Source organism: Hyaena hyaena, unplaced genomic scaffold (genome assembly GCF_003009895.1).
Source record: "Hyaena hyaena isolate Hyena2069 unplaced genomic scaffold, ASM300989v1 scaffold_2, whole genome shotgun sequence".
Taxonomy (NCBI): Eukaryota; Metazoa; Chordata; class Mammalia; order Carnivora; family Hyaenidae; genus Hyaena; species Hyaena hyaena.
Window position 1 is genome coordinate 5,735,271 of NW_024080634.1, and position 17,706 is coordinate 5,752,976.

A 17,706-nucleotide genomic window follows, 5' to 3' on the forward strand; every position below is an offset into this window, starting at 1 on the left:
CTATTGTGAAAACCCGCACACCTTGCACATAAATATGGTACATTTGGCAGAATTTGGGGGATAATGAACAGGCGCCTTTCTCTTCCCAAGCACCTACTCTGGTTGGAGTTTTGCCATCAGAATGAGAACAATATTAGGAAGCACTGACCAATGAGACTCTTTAGTGTTGAAAAGTGTTCTCCTAACCCCAAAACTCATGTCCACCTGGAACCTGATTTGTGACTTTATTTGGAAGCAAGGTCTTTGTAGATGTAATTAAGTTAAGATGAGGCCATAGGGCGCCTGGGTGGCTCAGTCCGTGAAGCGTCCTAGTCTTGATTTTGGCTCAGGTCATGATCTCATGGTTGTAGGATCAAGCCCCATGTCGGGCTCCATGCTGACTATAGAACCTGCCTGAGATTCTCTCTCTCCCTCCCTCTCTCTGCCCTTCCCTTCCTCGTGCACACGCACTCTCTCTCTCATAAAAAAAAAAAAAAAGTGGTCATACTGGATTAGAGTGGGCCCTAAATCTAATGGTTGTGTCCATATCAGAGAAGAGAAACACGAGAGAGACGATCATGTAAAGACGAGGCAGAGATTGGGGTGATTCATTACACAACAAGGAACACCATGGAGCGTCAGGAGACCCCAGAGGCTGGAAGAGCTAAGAAAGGACCCTCCCACATGGCTCCTGGAGCCTTCAGGGAGCATTGCCCTGATGACTACCTTGATTTTGGACTTCTGGCCTCCAGAACTGTGAGAGAATCGAGCTCTGTTGTTTTGGGCCTCCTGGTTTGTGCTGATTTATTACGGCAGTCACAGAAAATGTAGACAACCCCCATTTCCGGCCGGGAACTGTTTAGGCTGAGAGAGATGGGGCATATTAGAACCAGGGAGAACTTGGTCAAAGTCTTGGCCCTTAAGTAAGGAGCTGAGAAGCAGGAAGAGCTGATCTTGAGAGAGTACCTATTGACCCAGTTTTTTTGGTAGCTGCTCTGTTTTCCTGCTACCTGAGAGGAGAGCACTGGACGGCCACTTAGATGCTCCGGGGCCCAAGGATGAAAGAAGCCGGCCCTAGAGAGAGCAGTTGGTGAGAGGCTCTGTCCCATCTTCCTGGTCTCAGGGCCAGCTCCACAGAGAGGTGGCACACCCTAGGAGTCCCAGCTGAGTTGGGGGTCTGCAGGTAGAGAAGGCTGCTCTTCTGGCTGCTCTGGAAGGCAGGGCATGGAGAAGAAATAGCAAGAAAGACTAGGTTTCTGGCTTCTGATATTCAATATAGGTGTTTATGTTCTCAGAAAGACAGTGTTCTTGAAAGCCAGGCATTGATTGGCAAGCGATAATTTTCAAAATTCCTTTAGCTCCTATTACCACATAAAGATCTGGGCCTAGAGATTTGATCCCTGAAATTCTTATAATCTAGAAAGCTCAGGACATTGCATATAAGTTTCTGCCCCGAGGAACAGGGGAAACTCAGTTCTTTCCAGCCCTGGTGGACAAGGAGAAGGGAAGCCAAGGGAGGCGAAGCCTGTGGTCACATATGCTTGCCCCAATCTCCTCCACATTGAACATTCTGGGGAGCCCAAAGAAAACGGGCTTTTCTTCTGCTCCCTGTTTGAATCCTTGGAGGAGAAAACCCCATCCTAACACGGAGGGGTGTGGGTGTTGAGGAGTGCAGCGTGGTCACAGGAAGGTGGGATGGATGAGCTTGAGTTCAGGATCCCTGGCTCCCTTTGTCTCCTCTGAGGCATAGAGGAGACCCAGGGATCCTCACACATCCCCAAAGCAGGTATAGCATGTAGCCAAGAGTCTGACTGGGAGCCAGTGGCTGCAAAGGGCCCACCTTGGCCAGGGATGGAGTGGGCATCCCACCAGTCATTGAGGGGTCTCCAAAGTGGCTTGGTCACATGTGAGAGCCCCCAAGCCTAGTCCTTCAGTTCCTTGTCTTTAGCAAGGACATGCCCAGCAGGTAGACCCAGCCCCTGCTTCCCGGAGTGGGTACCTATCAGCACACTCACCAGGACCAATGTCGCTTCCGGGTGGAAGAGGCCATTGCAGGGACTGGATGGGAGATCTATCCCTTCCCTATGGGGATCATGAGCTCCCCTGTACTGGCTACCATCTTGGTATGAGCATAGGGAGGAAAGACCCAGCATTCATGAGAGGTGAACTCTACCAGTGAACGTTTCCCTCATGAAGCCCGCTCCCCTCGAAGTAATTGTTTCAACCAGAAAGGGTGGAGGTAATACTGATGACAAATTATGAAGTCCCCTCTGCTACCCAGGGGACAAGGGCTCAGGAGGAAAAGAACTAATGAAGTGTCATGCCCCCCCCCTTCCACCTGGATGGTGGAAGTGACTGAGCCCTCACCATCTTGGCATGGAAGGGTGACTGTCATGTGCTGAACTGTGACTCCCCCAAATTCTTGTGTTGAGGTCCTAACACCTTAGAATGTGGCTGTATATGGAGATGGTGCCTTTATAGAGGTAAAAAAAAGGTAAAAATGAAGTCATAATGGTGGACCCTGATCCAATCTGATTGGTGTCCACGTGAAGACAGAGGCAGAGCCAGAGTGGAAAAGCCAAGGAAGGCCACCAAGGTTTGCCACAATGACCAAGAGCTAGAAGAGGTGGGAAGGACTCTTCCCTAGAGCCTTCAGAGAGAGCACGGCCCTGCTGACTCCTTGATTTTGGGCTTTTAGTCTCCAGAACTGCGAGAGAATAAATTTCAGTTGTTTCAAATCACCCAATCAGTGGCACTTGGTTGCAGCAGTCCTGGGAAACTAAAATACCATGGCATCAAAGTCAAGATTTCTGAAGGACCCAGCTCAATCTAAGTGGATTTAAAAAGCCTTTCTCCTGAGGGCGGATTCCTCCAGAGTTAGAACCAGGCGGGGGGGACTCAGGGTCCAGGAGGCGGCAGGCCATCTCAGCGAGTCCCTCGCTCCCGCTTCCTGGTTTAAGTCATCTAGCCTGAAGGCCCAGGGGCAAATGGCCGTCACCCACGTAGGACTCACTCCCATGGCCCGAGGAGCTAGCTGGGGGGAGGAAGGAACTGAGCAAGCAGGGAACACAGGATTTCTTTCTTCCCAAACGGAAGCAGCTCCAAGTCTGTTTTTTCTCTTCCATCAGATCGATCTTTCCTATCTCCAATAACTCCTATCTTTCAGCAAATTCCAGCAGGCCCGGCGAGAGCAGTGAAAGTACCTAACTTCAAAGCCTTCACATAAATCATCTTAAAGGCCTGCCCTAAGCCCCCGGAAGCCGGAACGAGGCCGAGAAATCACTCCTCATTTCATCGCTGTGTGACTGAGACTTTGTTCCCCCGCGCAGGTCACATCTGTCACCTTAACTGCCGCCACCAGGGTCCCAACCACCTCAAGACACCTGCACGAGCCCCCGTACAGGGGCTGAGTTATGAGCCGTGCCTCAGATCTGCTACCAGAGACTTCGATGTTATTCCAGGGGCGCGATGGCTGGGGCAGCCTCGCGAGGCTTGTGGTTTAATTTCCTTTGCCACTTTCAGGCCAGCCTTGAAGGAAGCGGGTGGGAGTGATGGTACTCCCTGGTGGTCAGTCTTCGGTCTCAAGCACCGGCGGTGACATTGTAGACAAGGAGGGGGTGCCTTTGTGCGCCGGGACAGGTACGAGTGGAGAGAAAAGAGAAAGGGAGATGATAATAATTATGCCTTTTCTCTGGTCCTGGAGAATTAAAAATTGCCCTTTCCTCCTACACAGAATCTTGTTTTGCATCTCTTGTCTGGGTTTAGTTATGAAAGCCCAGTGGGGCAAGGGAGGGGAGAGGCTGCTGGTACGGCAGCAGGTTGGTGGAGGGAAATGAGATTTCCAGGGTCAGGTTAGATAGGCGCGTTTAAGTTCACCGAGCAGGTTGGGATACGCTGAGCCTGCAGAAGTTGAGGCAGACGGCGCCGGGGAAAGACGTGCACGTCAGGCGGCCCAGAGCCAGGCGGGAGCCCCCGTGGCCCATCCTTGAGCTCCAAGGAAGAGAGGACTGAACGATCCTCGGTTCCGGATTGGGACCTGGCTTGCTGTGCCCACCTGTGCAAACGGGGGGTTGGGGCTCACAGACCTGAAACCCAACCAGGGCTCCGCTGGCCAAGCCGCCCTCCCTGCCGAGGGGTCACATCATTTTCTCCTAAGTGGCTCCCTCTGGCAGGGGCACCTTTTGTAAGTTAGCCACCCAGACAGGGGCCTCCTTAAATCCAGCCATCTGGGTGAGGCAACTTTTTATGTTATTATTATTATTATTATTTACCAAGTTGTAGTGTTGATACACACGGCCCACCCTCATATGATGGAAGAGCAATGTTCGTGCGGTTGTTTTTAGGAAATTGCACTGAGGGAAGGGGACAGAGAGCGATGGTCCCAATGAGGGCACGCCGCAAGGGACTTAACCCACCAGTGTGGGGGGGGTCACTGAAGCCCACGACTCATGGGAAACCAGCCTTGAGAGTTTCTGTGTGAATGGGGCCATTCTGCCCTCAGCCTTCTCCAATTTTGAATTTATAGGGGAAGTCCAGGGCTATAACTTAGGGAGGAAAATGGAGGCATTGTGTTTTCTCTTTGGAACAACCCAATACCTAAATGGAAAAACAAGACCTGCTCTTAACAATCGTTGGGTATACATTTAATAACCAGAAAAATCCTTTAATTTCCGGAGAAGGCTCAGAAACCTTTACTAAGCATGTGCCGACTGTGATACCTGTTTAGGAAATACGTGGAAGAGGAAATAGGAAGATGTGCAGGGGTGGGGGCAGAGAGAGGGAGCCCACGCGTCTGCAGGCTTCCTCCTTGGAGGATTTGGCCCTTTGTTCTCGTGGATATTGCTGGGGGGCGGGGGGCACAGATGCCTGCCCTGCATTCTGGGGCTGCAGCCCCATCTCAGGAGACCCTGCCATTGCCTTGTCAACCTTCTCTCCCTAGGGACCTGTCCTCTCCTTCTTTTCTTCCTCGAGCCCCCTGCATTAGCTTCCTGGGCCTGCCCTAACAAATGGCCACAAACTGGGTGGCTTCCAACAACAGAAGCGAATTCTCTCACACTTCAGGGGGCTAGAAGTCCAAGATCAAGGTGTCAGCAGGTTGAGTCTTCATGGGGGCTCAGAGGGCCAGTCTGCCCAGGCCTGTCTCCCAGATTCTGCTGGTTGCCCGCAATCACTGGCGCCCCTTGGGTTGCAGACACATCACCCCACTCTCTGCTTCTGTCATCATCCCTCTGTGTCTGTGCCTTTTCTCCTCTTCTTATAAGGACACCAGTCCTATTGGATTATGAGGCCCCCTTCCTGGGATATGATCTCATCCTAACTCTACTAATCACATCTGCCATGACCCTGTTCCCAAATAAGGTCACATTCCGAGGTCTTAGGAAGGACATGGATTTGGGGAGGGGAGACACTGTTCAACCCAGCACATTCTCATTCTCCACCTACACTGAAGTCCACGGAACTCAGTCCACGGAATGCCAGGGAATTCATCCGTGGAAAATCCTGGCCCTTGGCTCATCTCTGACAGCTCCCGTCCCAGAAGAAGCCTTCTCTTAACAGCCCCGCTCTACCCATCCCCCCTCTACCTCTGTCATTAGGATCAAACTCCTCTACCTGCATTTTCAACATCCCTCCCCGCTGCCCCAAAACGTGCGTCACCCTACTGTCCCTGTGTTCCCACTCGCTGCATCTCCAGCCTTGCCCTCCTATGCCCTCCGGCCACCACGCCCTGGTCTGATGGCCTCTGTCCTCCCTCCTGGCGGCTGGCCCTCCCCACTGTCCAGGTGAGCTTCTGTCTGCTGTGTCACTGCACGGGCACACAGTGGGTCTTGGTTCATGGTCGGTCCATTGAGTGGGATTCTCTGATGTCTCTCCCAACATCGGGCTGCACCCATAGCCTCTGTTTCCAGCACCCGGGAGCCATGCCGTGGTGGAGGTCGCTCCTTCCCTGGATTACTTGCTGCCTCTCCGGCTCGCTGGTGTTTCACTCACAAGCCATCGCCCCAGCTACATTTTAGGCCTTTGGAAGGCTGAGGCCATGATATATCTGCTGCCCCCGCAGCACGATCCAGGGACAGAACACTCAATAAGTTTTTCCCTTCAAACATGTATGAATGTAGCCATTTTGCTTTATGGGCCTGGGTTCCTAGAAAGAATTACTAATTAGGGACTGAGTCAGCTGAGGATGTTAACACAGCAGACTGGGGGTAAAATCGAGCTGTTTTCTATGTGCTTTGAGTTTCTCAAGGTAGACCTGAGGTCTGCCTGTGTCAGCATCTGCACGGTTGCTTGTTAAAAGGCAGTTTCCAGGGCCTGACCCAGACCTACTGAGGCAGAATTTCAGGAGGTGGGTCTGGGAATTCGTGTTTTTACGTCAGCTCCAGCCCAATCCAGGTGACTCCTGTGCATGTAAAGTTGAGAATCATGGATCTAGACACGTAGACGACAAACATTGATTCTAAGTACACTGGTGGGGTCAAGGACAAACTAGTGACTTATTAGAGCTCACAGAGCCAGCTGGGGCAAAGCCAAAACTCGTTTCCTGCTTCCAAGGGGACCAGTGGCTTCAAGGACTGCCATGGTCTTCTGGAGCAGAGCGACAGTCTCACAAAATCAGGTGGCTGGTGGGAAGAAACTGGGGGGTCTCCAGAGTGGACCCCATGGGCAGTGCTGAACCTGGAGCCTGCCCCAGCTGCAAACAGAGCCTACCTGTGTGCCCGTGCTGGTCTCCCCCGAGGCGGAGAATTAGAGCATGCTGTTCATTTATAACGTTTGCTTTGCTTTTGGAAACACCTCAGGGCAACTCAGGATAGGTTTCCACAGCGGTGTTTGACTTGGCTCAGTTGCAAAGTTCCCCCTTTTTAGTCTGTTTATTGCAAGTTAGCACACGGCCCCGTATCCAGGAGTCCGACACCGGGTCTGACAGAAGTTGAGGGCAGGCAAATGAACGGAAATGGTGGGAGGGCTGGATCGTGTCCCTGTCCCCACCTTCCTGGCCGAGAGCTAAGCTGAGGTCTGACCTGGTACTGCAGCTTAAAGATGCCTCAGGTCAGAGTGACACATCCAGCCACTGCCTGCTCTACAACAGGGTCCGAAGGATTATTTTCCAAGATGGAAACATTCCATTTTTTTTTAGCTCCCATTTTGCTTACATATTCTCTTTTCTTTTTAAAATTTCCACCACCTTTTGTTTTGTTTTAATACAACTGCCTTTCAATAGTAAATTGCTGGTCCTCTTGATGTTTACTCTCAAGTGTCAGAAAGATGGCATATTAACTTTTCACAATAACCCAATGGCCATCACTGTGGCAGCTATTTCATTTACATCGTTTCATTTAATCTTCATAAAACTCTATATGGTGGGTATTATTAGATCCCATCTAATAATGAGAAAACAAATTCAGAGATGTTAAGTGAGTGGCCCAAGGTGACTCAGCTCGTAAATGGGGACCAGGGCTTGCAACTCGGTGCCATGTTTTCTCAGCACCAAGAGCGCTCTCTGTCTGCTGATGACCTACCCCAGGCTGAACCTTGTTTCTCTGCCTCGAAGAAGGAAAAAAAAAAAAAAACACAAGTTCAGCTAAGGGCTGAAAGATTTTACCTCAGGCTAGCCCCTATTTGCATTATCTGCCCAGTTTATGTTAGCAACATGAAAAGTGAGGAAATTTACTCGTTCACACTGACATGTCTGCAGGGAGTTTCTGTCCCTATATTTCTTTCCATGAACCTGAGAAGTATGCTTGAGATTCACTAGCGTGAGTGGCAGAAACAGTTTAAGATCCAATCAGAACATAATCAGGACCTTTGGGATATGGCCACTGTCAGGTGACCCACGGAGGGCCATGCTCAAAGGTGTGGGTGTTGGGTGGAATTTGCTACATTTGGAATCTGAGACATCCGTCTCTGGGCTGAGATGAACAAACTGACCTGGGGACCTATGGACTTCAGGTAAGGGGCCCAAGCACCCCATACTTCCCACTTGAAGATCCTCTTCATACTGTCTCCCTTCCATATTTCCTGCACCGTGGGCATCAGTGCAGCCCACCTGCCCTGTACCCAAGGGTGGCTATTGTGATTCATGGCAACTGCAGGCTCTCTAAGTCTCTCCTAGCAGCATCCTGGGCCTGAATTAGAGGACCCATGGCTCTCTCTACGTCAAGGGACACACGGCAGGCTTCCAGCCAGTCCCTGGTCCTGGGTAAGGGTTGTTTTTCATGGAATGAGGAAGATTGAAATGAGAATAGCATAGAACTTACTCAGCCATGAAAGAACATTGGATAGAAAAGAGTTCTATGAATTTAAGAAGCCCAGTGATTGATGAAATCCAAGGACCCCAAAAGGGGCTCCGATATTGTTTTTGTTTTTTTAATGGGGGGGGGGTGGAGAATCTCAAAAGGGTTCCACACTCAGCACAGAGATGGATGCAGGGCTTGATCCCATGACCGTGGGATCATGACTTGAGCCGAAATCAAGAGTCAGAGGCTCAACCTGGGTGCCAGCTAGGCGCCCCTCAGCTATTACTTAAACATGAATTGGTGCCTGGACCTTGTACACAACAGTTTATAGGGTCTGGACCAGACAAGCTGGGAGGGGTTAATGCTATGATTCTGCCTTGAATACGCAGAAAAAACACCATCTTTTGACTTCTTGTAATGAGCTAAAAGCAGTAAGTATAAACCACCATGAGCCACAATACTTACTATTGTGTCGGCCACCCATTTTGTGTTCTGTGTTTACATATGTGAATTCTAGTGGCCATAATAGTTGAGGCTGCTGCTGTTATCCCAAGTTTGCATAATGGGGGACAACAGATTTGACAAGTTCGGTAACTTGCACAAAATTACAAAGTTAGCAAGTGGTAAGGCTGCAAAATGAATGGGGTCCTTTCTTCTCTACACTGTCTCCCATGAAATATTATTCATCTACCCGCTGTGGTCTGATGCAGTATCACATTCTACTATTCCACTAGCCAGGTCAAGGGCAATTATGCCATCCTTGTAGTATGTTGGGGGTCAGCCTCGGTATTAGCAGGGTTCCACTCTCAGCCAAGAAAAGAATATTCCAAGGAAATGATATCTTAGGGTTTTTTTTTGTTTTTTGTTTTTTGCCTTAGTGGGTGGACATTATGTGAGAGGGTTATGGTATGTTAAAGATACATTACTGTGACATCTTGTAAGTTTTATAGCCACTGTTTTACACTTCACTGGCATTCCTGATCTCATTGTGGTGTTCACTTCAAATAATGTTGCGTAGATGAACGTTTAAGGATCAAAGGCAAGTTGTACATTATTTGATGACGCACTAAATGATGATGTCTTTAGGAACGAATTTTTTTCTTGAGTATCGTGGTTTTAATGTTATCCATGATTGCGTTAGTAAGTAGAGTTTCTTTGCATGGTAATTATAATAGTTAAAAGAAATACAAGTTTGTTTATAAATCAAAATACTGAATATTTCTCTATGATTAAAAAAATCTATATAATCTTGAAAACATCTGACTTGAATGAAGGAAGGAAAAAGTTCTTAGTCTGGGTAACACGTTAGAACTTAAAAGCTTGGGAAGCTTTTAAAAATTCTTAACGTGCAGGCCCTACCCCTAGACCAGTTAGGTCAGATCTCTGAGAAGTATGGTCTGCCTAGTGATAATTTAGAAAATTCTGCAGGTGATTCTAACATGTAGCCAGTGTTGAGAAGTACTGGGTCTAAACAACAATGGATTTTTAAATTTATGGAGTTAGAGTTGATTAATATCAATGCATTAGTGTAACATAAAGGAGAAAAATCTACATTATGCATCATAATGAATAGTTTTGAATATAATACATGCAATAAGTCAATAAGTTACAGATACAATTCAATGTTCAATAATATGACTGAAAGGATGAACACCCTACAAAGTTTCATACAGAAAATCCTATTTTGATGAAACTAAGATAATTGTAAGAAGTATCAGTGATACAGAATTAAAAAAATTTTTTTTCAATGTTTACTTAGTTGAGAGAGAGAGATTGGCAGAGAGGGAGGGAGACACAGAATCTGAAGCAAGCTCCTGGCTCTGAGCTGTCAGCACAGAGCGCGATGCAGGGCTGGAACCACGAACCGCGAGATCATGACCTGAGCCAAAGTCGGACGCTTAACCAACCGAGCCACCCAGGCGCCCCAGAAAATTTTTAATTAAACTATAATATGCCATATATTATGAGCTGCACTCCCAATTTCAAAAAAGCTCAAAACGGAAAAATCTTGTTTTATAATTGATGAAATACAGTACAGTACATATTATTATTGTCCACTAGATGTCGCTGTAATCTGCTACTTCAGGTTTCAAAGGCTCTCGGAAAACCAATGTTCAAGTATTTAAAATTGTAATAACCCACCTCTTTTAAAGACAAAAGACTTAAAAATCTCATGTTTTGAGCAGCTGTTGCTCATTATGTCCCTTGTATACCTAACCGAAGTATATCACAAGGTGTAAAATTATGTAAAATGTGAATTGAAAAGTTTGAATGGCTTGATAGAAAAAGGGCTATTGCTTCCCTTTTATCCACATCCCTAGATTTCACATTTCTCGTGTTTGTAGTGGGTTATAGAGAAGAGATAGTAATAGGAAGGCTGATGTTTGACTTAAAGCAAGTAAATAGTAAAATCTAAAGGACAGAAAACGACATCTTCTCATTCGAAGGTGGCAGATCATGGTACTTCGTGTATAGGAGTTACTGCTTGTCACCAACAGACAAGGGTGAAAGTGAGGAGCCAGGGTCAACGGGACTGGGCCTCAAGCTTAAACCCAAGCCCAGTGTAAACCCTGGAAATTAAACCAAGGCCTCCGTGGCTGAAAAACCTGGATGAATTCCCCTAGTGGGCAAGAATCACTCTCCCAGCAAAATAATAGAGGCTTTGGGCCGAAAGCAATCTTGCAAAAGCTTCTGGAAAAGTGCATAGAGCAGTGCTGCTCAAACTATTCCAGATCTCCAGTGAGATGAGAACAGAAATTGAGATTCAGCATTTGAAAATACTTTTATACCAAAATAACAAAGTCATCTAATATCTGTGAAATATAATAGAAAGAAATTGAACTCCTATTTTGTATGTCTTTTTTATTTCATTTTTCTAGTCATTTGGTATTTCTAGTATTCTACAAAAGTACTTGTCCGTAACCCACTGGAAAGTATTAAAAAGTAGTCTTTCACCCCAAATAGCTTGGAAAGTACTGCAGAAAGCTCACTGAGCTGCAAAGGGGAAACCCCAGGATGACAACCCTATTAAACTCCTTACTAATTTTCTAGTGGACAACATAGGTCAAAAAAGGGCAGAAGAGAAGTGTGCCAAGCAGATTACAGGGCCAAGATGGCAGAGAAGTAGGGAGATCCGTACTTCCCACTCTCATCTCTCAAACAAAAAAGGGCTGAAGCCAAAGGACTCTGAACCCCAAAAAGGCCTGTAGAACAAGACCACTTTGATTGTGAGGCACAGGACGACTGGAGAAGTAAAAAGAAATCCTAAGAACAGCACACCTTGCAGAGCTGCAGCCTCTGAGCCCACAGTCAGCAGCTCACCCTAGGACCCCACCAGCTCTTCGAGGCTCAGAGGCTCCTCACCATCATCCTTAAGCTGCTCCCTTTGCCCAATGGACACACACAACAACAAACTGAACTTTGGATAAGAGGAACTCGGGTGGCCACGTGAAAATATGAAGCCACTGAGAATTGCTCAAATCTTACATATTTAGTTTTGCAAGAGAAATGCAGAGAGAAGTGCATAAACTCCTTCCTGGCTTGACCTGTCCAAATCAGCTGGTTTTGATGGAAATGTGGCTTAGAACACCATGGCTTTCCATGTATGGATAACCGAGTTGACAATTTTGTTTCTCTAAAAAAAATGCCCTGTTGATGCTGTCACACTATCAAAATGTCAATTGTGAATACTCTAACCCAGCGGGTTGCCTGCTAGAAATTCACCCTATAGGTGCTCTCTTACAGCAAGCAAAGGCACACATAATGCAATATCCAACACTCGCTGATTCTTTTTGCTAGGGAAAAAATGAGATGAAACCAAAATGGCCTTCAATGAGAGACCAGTTAACCTCAAACAGTGGAGGAAAATGGACCATTAAAAGGTTCCACACTCCTCTAGGTAGTCATGTGGAAAGAGTTCCAAGACGCAGTTTTAAGAAGCCAGTTGAGTACAATGGGTGCAGTGTGATCATATTTGTATAAAACAGGAAGCATATGCATTTTGATCATGCAAACAGTCTTTCTGTTCACAGTGGTTACTTCTGGGGAGTGAAGCAAAGGGTCAAGACAAAGGAGGAGGATTTTTGTACCTGACAGCACACCCTTCTGTTTTCTCTTTTAAGTAAAAATATGTATTAATTTAACATGGAACAAGATGACTATTGCAGAGACTCAAGAGCTACAAGAAATGGCAGCAAATATCCGTCAGCCAAAGATACAACGTGAAACAAGGGGTCGCATAAAAAGTTAGTCATGCTGTAAAGGTCAAGAGACATCGACAAAAGGAAGAAACACAACTCCTAGATTGCTCTCACCCATGGCTGGTGAATACTTTGAGTAACCGGCAATATCGGCCTCGGGGGACCCCCATAAAACCCAGGGGAACGTGTGGCAGGGGATCTAAGGCTTCCAAGGATCACAGCCATCACCAGGTAAGAGTCCAGAGACAACTGCCTGAGTGTTTAATTACTATGTGGACACAGAATGGGCAGAAAGGAGATGGGGGCTCGTTATTTAAATAAAGGATTGCCTGGTCCTGCTTCGCAAACAGAGGGAGTGTCTTGGCTACCAGCAGTGTTGTTAACTTGTACAAATGAGGCACACGCACTTCCTGTTTCCTCTTCTGCACGGTCACAGTGCCAATTCACTGTGACATCACTGGCCTCGGAAATAACTTTCTTAAAAGTTGTATGTAATTACTATATTAATATATGTATATAATCTCAGCCAATGAGAGCTGGGGAAAGAGGCTCGCTGTCCACGTGGGCCTTCATTCAGCAGAACACACTGCACCATAAACTCTCTGAGCTAAAGAGTCTTTCCGTGTTATCTGAAGTTGAGCGTATTCTGCAAAACACACTGCTTACTCTCCTTTGGCTTTTCTCTCTGCCACTTATTTCATATTCTAGGGAACGGTTCTGACTCGTTGTTGCAGGTAAAATGTGTTTAAGTGATCACTCTGGACTTGCCTCAAAGAGACAAAGGAAGAATATTACACTGGATGTCAACAAGCCAGTTTCCAGACAGCAATGGAACTTTTTGGGTGGTACAGGAACCTGGGGGTGAGGTTCAGTGAGCCCCAGGGGACGGGGTTGGGGGGCAGGATTGCTTTGCCATGTAAGGAGCATCACAAGCAGCACTGCACACCTGGGAGAGAGGATCGAGGGCCGGTGGTGACGGAGCGTCCAGGTGGAAGCCAGAATAACGACGTGAAGAGCAAGCCCTCCTAACTTCTACCCCTTCTTTGTCATGGTCTATCCTGCCCGATGTTATGTTGGGAGGCCTGGCCGAGAGCCCAGAGTGGTGGGCAGGGGCAGGCCGGCAGGGGGCCACCCCCCCACAGGAGCACTGCTGGGCTTGGAAAGAGCAGGCAGCTGCAGTGGAATGTCTGTACCATCACAAAAAAACCAAAACACCGCAAGATAGAAGGACAAGAGTCTTTTCCACTACTGCCCTCCGGGGAAACAGCGGGGGGCACAGGGAAGAATTCTTGAATGCCGCCTGGAGTGAGGGGTTCCCAGAACCAGAACAGTGTCTTCTGACACAGGCCAGTGCCCTTAATTACCAGGCTTCTGTTTTGCTGCGAGCAGACTGCAAATTGGGGGCCAGAAATAAAGTCTCTGGAGATGAGGGGAGAGGCTGAATCTGCCCCCAAGGGCCTTTCTTCCTGCTGGGCCCTTCCTTTATTTATTCAGAGCACTCAGCCTTTCCTCTGAGTAAATACTGAACAAACATTTTAAAACCACCGTTTAAACAGTGTGGAATTATTAGCCTGTCTCCACCCGGCCCCGTGCTCGGCTGCTGTGTTAACCTCGTCCCCCTATGCTTGAGGGTGAGGGAACGACCCTGGGTGCCGTACACTTCCGGTGGCAGCGCCATCTTCAGAGGAGACGAAGCTCAGGCCCTGCTTGGACCAGAAGGGGCGCAGCCAGTGCCCGGGGCCTCATTTTGGGCTAAGCTAGGAGAAGGGTGGATGTCTGGGCATGGAGGTTTCTACGGGAAAGTAGGAGTTGGCAATGCCATGGAACTTTTCAGAGCCAGAGAAGAAGGAGAGCTGCGGTGAGGTGACTGAGGTGACCGAGGGTCTCCTTGAAGACGAGAAATTCGGAGAGAGGCAGAGGCAGTGCTGAGATTTTCTCTAACAACCTCAGGAGTCCCGAGGTTCTTCTCTTGAGGAATGCAGTAGTCAGTCCCTGAGAGGCTTTGGTTTAGAGCGACACCCTAGAAACCCAAGTGTGTTTACCGGTCTCCTGCACAGCCTGCCAAAGGGGCAGAGTCAGAGCCCTGCTTGAGACGTGCTTCCTCCCTTGGGGCTCACGGGAGCCATCTAGCCTCGGCTAGAGACAGTAGTACGAACAACCTAGAACCCAGTAATATCCAGGGCTCAATCGTCTTCTTGGCCTCCTCAACTTCAAATGCGGTGAGCACAGCTCCTGCTCAGGCCCCTAGTGTAGAGCTGCTCAGGACATTCTTCCACCAGCCCGACTGGAAATACCGGAAAAGCAAAGGGAGCTGCCCTCAGAGGCAGCGTTGGTATTTTCTTTCCTTTTGGCCAGTTCAATTTTAAATAGAAACTGGAATAATAATTATAATGATACATGTTTACAAGTTTTAACTAATTGATCCCTTGGAGTCCTCGTCTAGGGCAAGAGCATTCTACCCACCTCATACATCAGGAAAACAAGAGGCCATATGGTTGGGCTGGGCTGGGTGGTCGCTGGTGTCAGTAGGAGAGTAGAGAGGTGGGTGTGAACAGTTCTTGACTTCTTGGCCTGTGTCCAGATCGCTGGGCCTTGCAGCCCCTAGAAGGGGTAACACATGAGAAATTGAGGTGGACCAGACCATAAACTATCAGGAGCAGTTGGCTCTAGCTGGGAGGGTGGGTTCTGTGGCCCTGCCTGTGCCTGTTTCTCTTGGAGAGACAGGCTTGGTGAGGAGGAAAGCCCAGTTCTTCAGGAGTGTTTTGTTCATCTTTAATTACCAGTTAAAATAAAAACATTCTGTAGAGAAAACTCCACTTGAAAGAAAACTCCCAAGATACTGTGAAGCTTTCATCTTTCCCTTTTGAATTCTGAGATCTGCAGCCACATACTCCACTGTTGGCCTAAAAAAAAATTTGTCCACAGAAATACACACATGAGGTATTGGGGACACCAATACCCGGGCATGGAGGTGGAGTCTGTATGGTAACCCCCAGCCAAATCCCTCAAGCCAGGCTCTGACCTACTTATTATGAACCCCTTTAACCTGTCTTAGCAAGTGGTGTCTAGATTTTCTCTTGATTCTACCTTTTCTATCTGCCAGCAATAGCTTTCTCAACAAATTACGGTGAGATGGTGGGTGTAGGTGAGGGGAGAAGGGTCATAAAGGCCTTCAATGGTCATGACTATTTCAAGGTCAGGGAGGTGGTAGAAACTGAGGGAAGCAGGTTGGAAATCCTCCAGCCCCACCAGGTGAAGACACACACACGGAGGCATGCTGGTGAGCAAAGAAATGCAGGCTGGGTTCCCAGAGAGAATTGCTGGTGTTTTTTAATACAACTGGAGGGTCAAGTACGATCCTTGCAGAGTGTAACACGGCAGGGTAGCAGTCCTGTTGGGAAGCATAGCCTTGCATCTCAATGGGTTCTTCTTCTGAACCCACAATAGGCATTTACTTAGTCTTGATCCCATATCACCTGGCGGTGTTGACCGATATTTCATATGTGGATGCCCTATTCCCCCAATTCACATGTAGACTTTTGAGTAGGAGGGACCAGAGTTTTCATAATCAATATGAAATAAAATGATTGATCAAAAAGTTTACCCTTGTGTGTTATCAGCTGAGGGATATAAACTAATTTCAGTTTCATTCCTATTGCTTGATTTCTTTTCATCATTCCAAGTTTCCTGTTAAGGCCCAAGCTTTAAGAGTCTTCCCCAATGCAAAGAGCACATCTGGGAGACATGTGTTTCATTTCTTTGCTTTTTCACAATGGTAATTTTTTGGGCTACTACAGGAAGCTCGTGGATTCAGAAGTACAAGGAGCCCCACCAAGGCCTAAGATGATATCCATTGATGCTATCAGCAGGTCTGAATGCCAACATCTGCTTAAAGAGTGATTGCCCTGAGAGGTTCATTTGGTTGGTCTGTTTGCAGGTGATAACCTCATATTGAAGTAATTTCTCCCCACCAAAGGGTCTAGAATAGGTTCAGTTGTAATCTATTTTACGTAGTTGTGACTGCCTTTAGAAACCTGGAAAGTGTTATTAAGAGTGTGTGTCTAGGCAAATGGATAACTTTTCCAGCTCAACAGTCTGTGAACACCATTAGTAACCCTTGAAATGGTTCTCCAGGAAGTGTGGCCTGTTAATAACTCTGCCCTGATGCTCCTATGTGAGCTGAACAATGAGATAATGTATAACTTTGCAAGTAGCCCAAAGTGCTTTGAGTTGACAGCCTGCTCAGGGAGACAGAGATGTTGTGCCATCCTGTACCCAGAAAATGCTACTAAAGGGACAGTGGGAAATTATCAACTTCCTCTTGCTCGTAGATTGATTTGTCACTCTTGTCGATAAACCAAAAAATGACAAACTGATATACTATGGTGCTGGGTACCTTCATTGGCTCAGAGAAGGGCTCCTTGTCAGGCCATCAGAAGTGCTGAGATAACTCATGCGGCAAAGGAGAGAGAATCCTTCCATCAATAGCTATTAATTGACTTTCACTTTGCAGGAACATATTAAGTGCTTGGATGTAGAAAGAAAAATATGCCCTCAGGGTATGTGTACTCTAGTGAGGGAGATAGGGCACAAGATTGAAAAGCTACTTAAGATTCAAGGCAATGGAATATCTACGCTTTGGGATAATATTCAGTCATTACAGTGAATGAAGTGGATCCAGAAGTACTGAGAGCCAAGCGGAAAAAGGCCAGTAGCAGAACAAGATACCATCTATGTAAAAATGAAAGTAAAGCACCTATGTGTGTATGAACATATGCATATACACAAATGAATAAATGTCACCAAAATGGTGATGGAAGTTCCTTCTAGGGAGGGTAGTGATATTGGGGGAGGGAAGTGAAAGACATCTTTCATATTTCTACTCCACATAAATTATTTAGAACAATAAAATACTTCTATATTTCTTATGTAAAAAGAGGGGAAAGAGTGGAAAAATATAACAGAGAAGTACATGATAAATGCCAATGGGTGACCCCAAAGGTTGGTGCGGTGGTCTGAACTCTGCAGCTGCCCCTGCCTCCTTCTCCTGGTGTTCAGAACCCAGCTTTGCTCAGGAATGGGTGCACATGTCTTTGGAAATACCTGGAAAAAAGAAAAGAATGGTGGTTCCCATCCCTCTGCAATGATCCCTTGTGCTTCACCATATGATATAAACAGGGCCAGTGAGATTTAAAGGGATGCCCAGGGGGCTGCTGGTTAAGCTTTGCTCTTAAAGAGAGGAGCAGAAAGGAAGCCTTCTTCCTTCTACTGGATACTGCAGTGTCTGGATGTGAGTA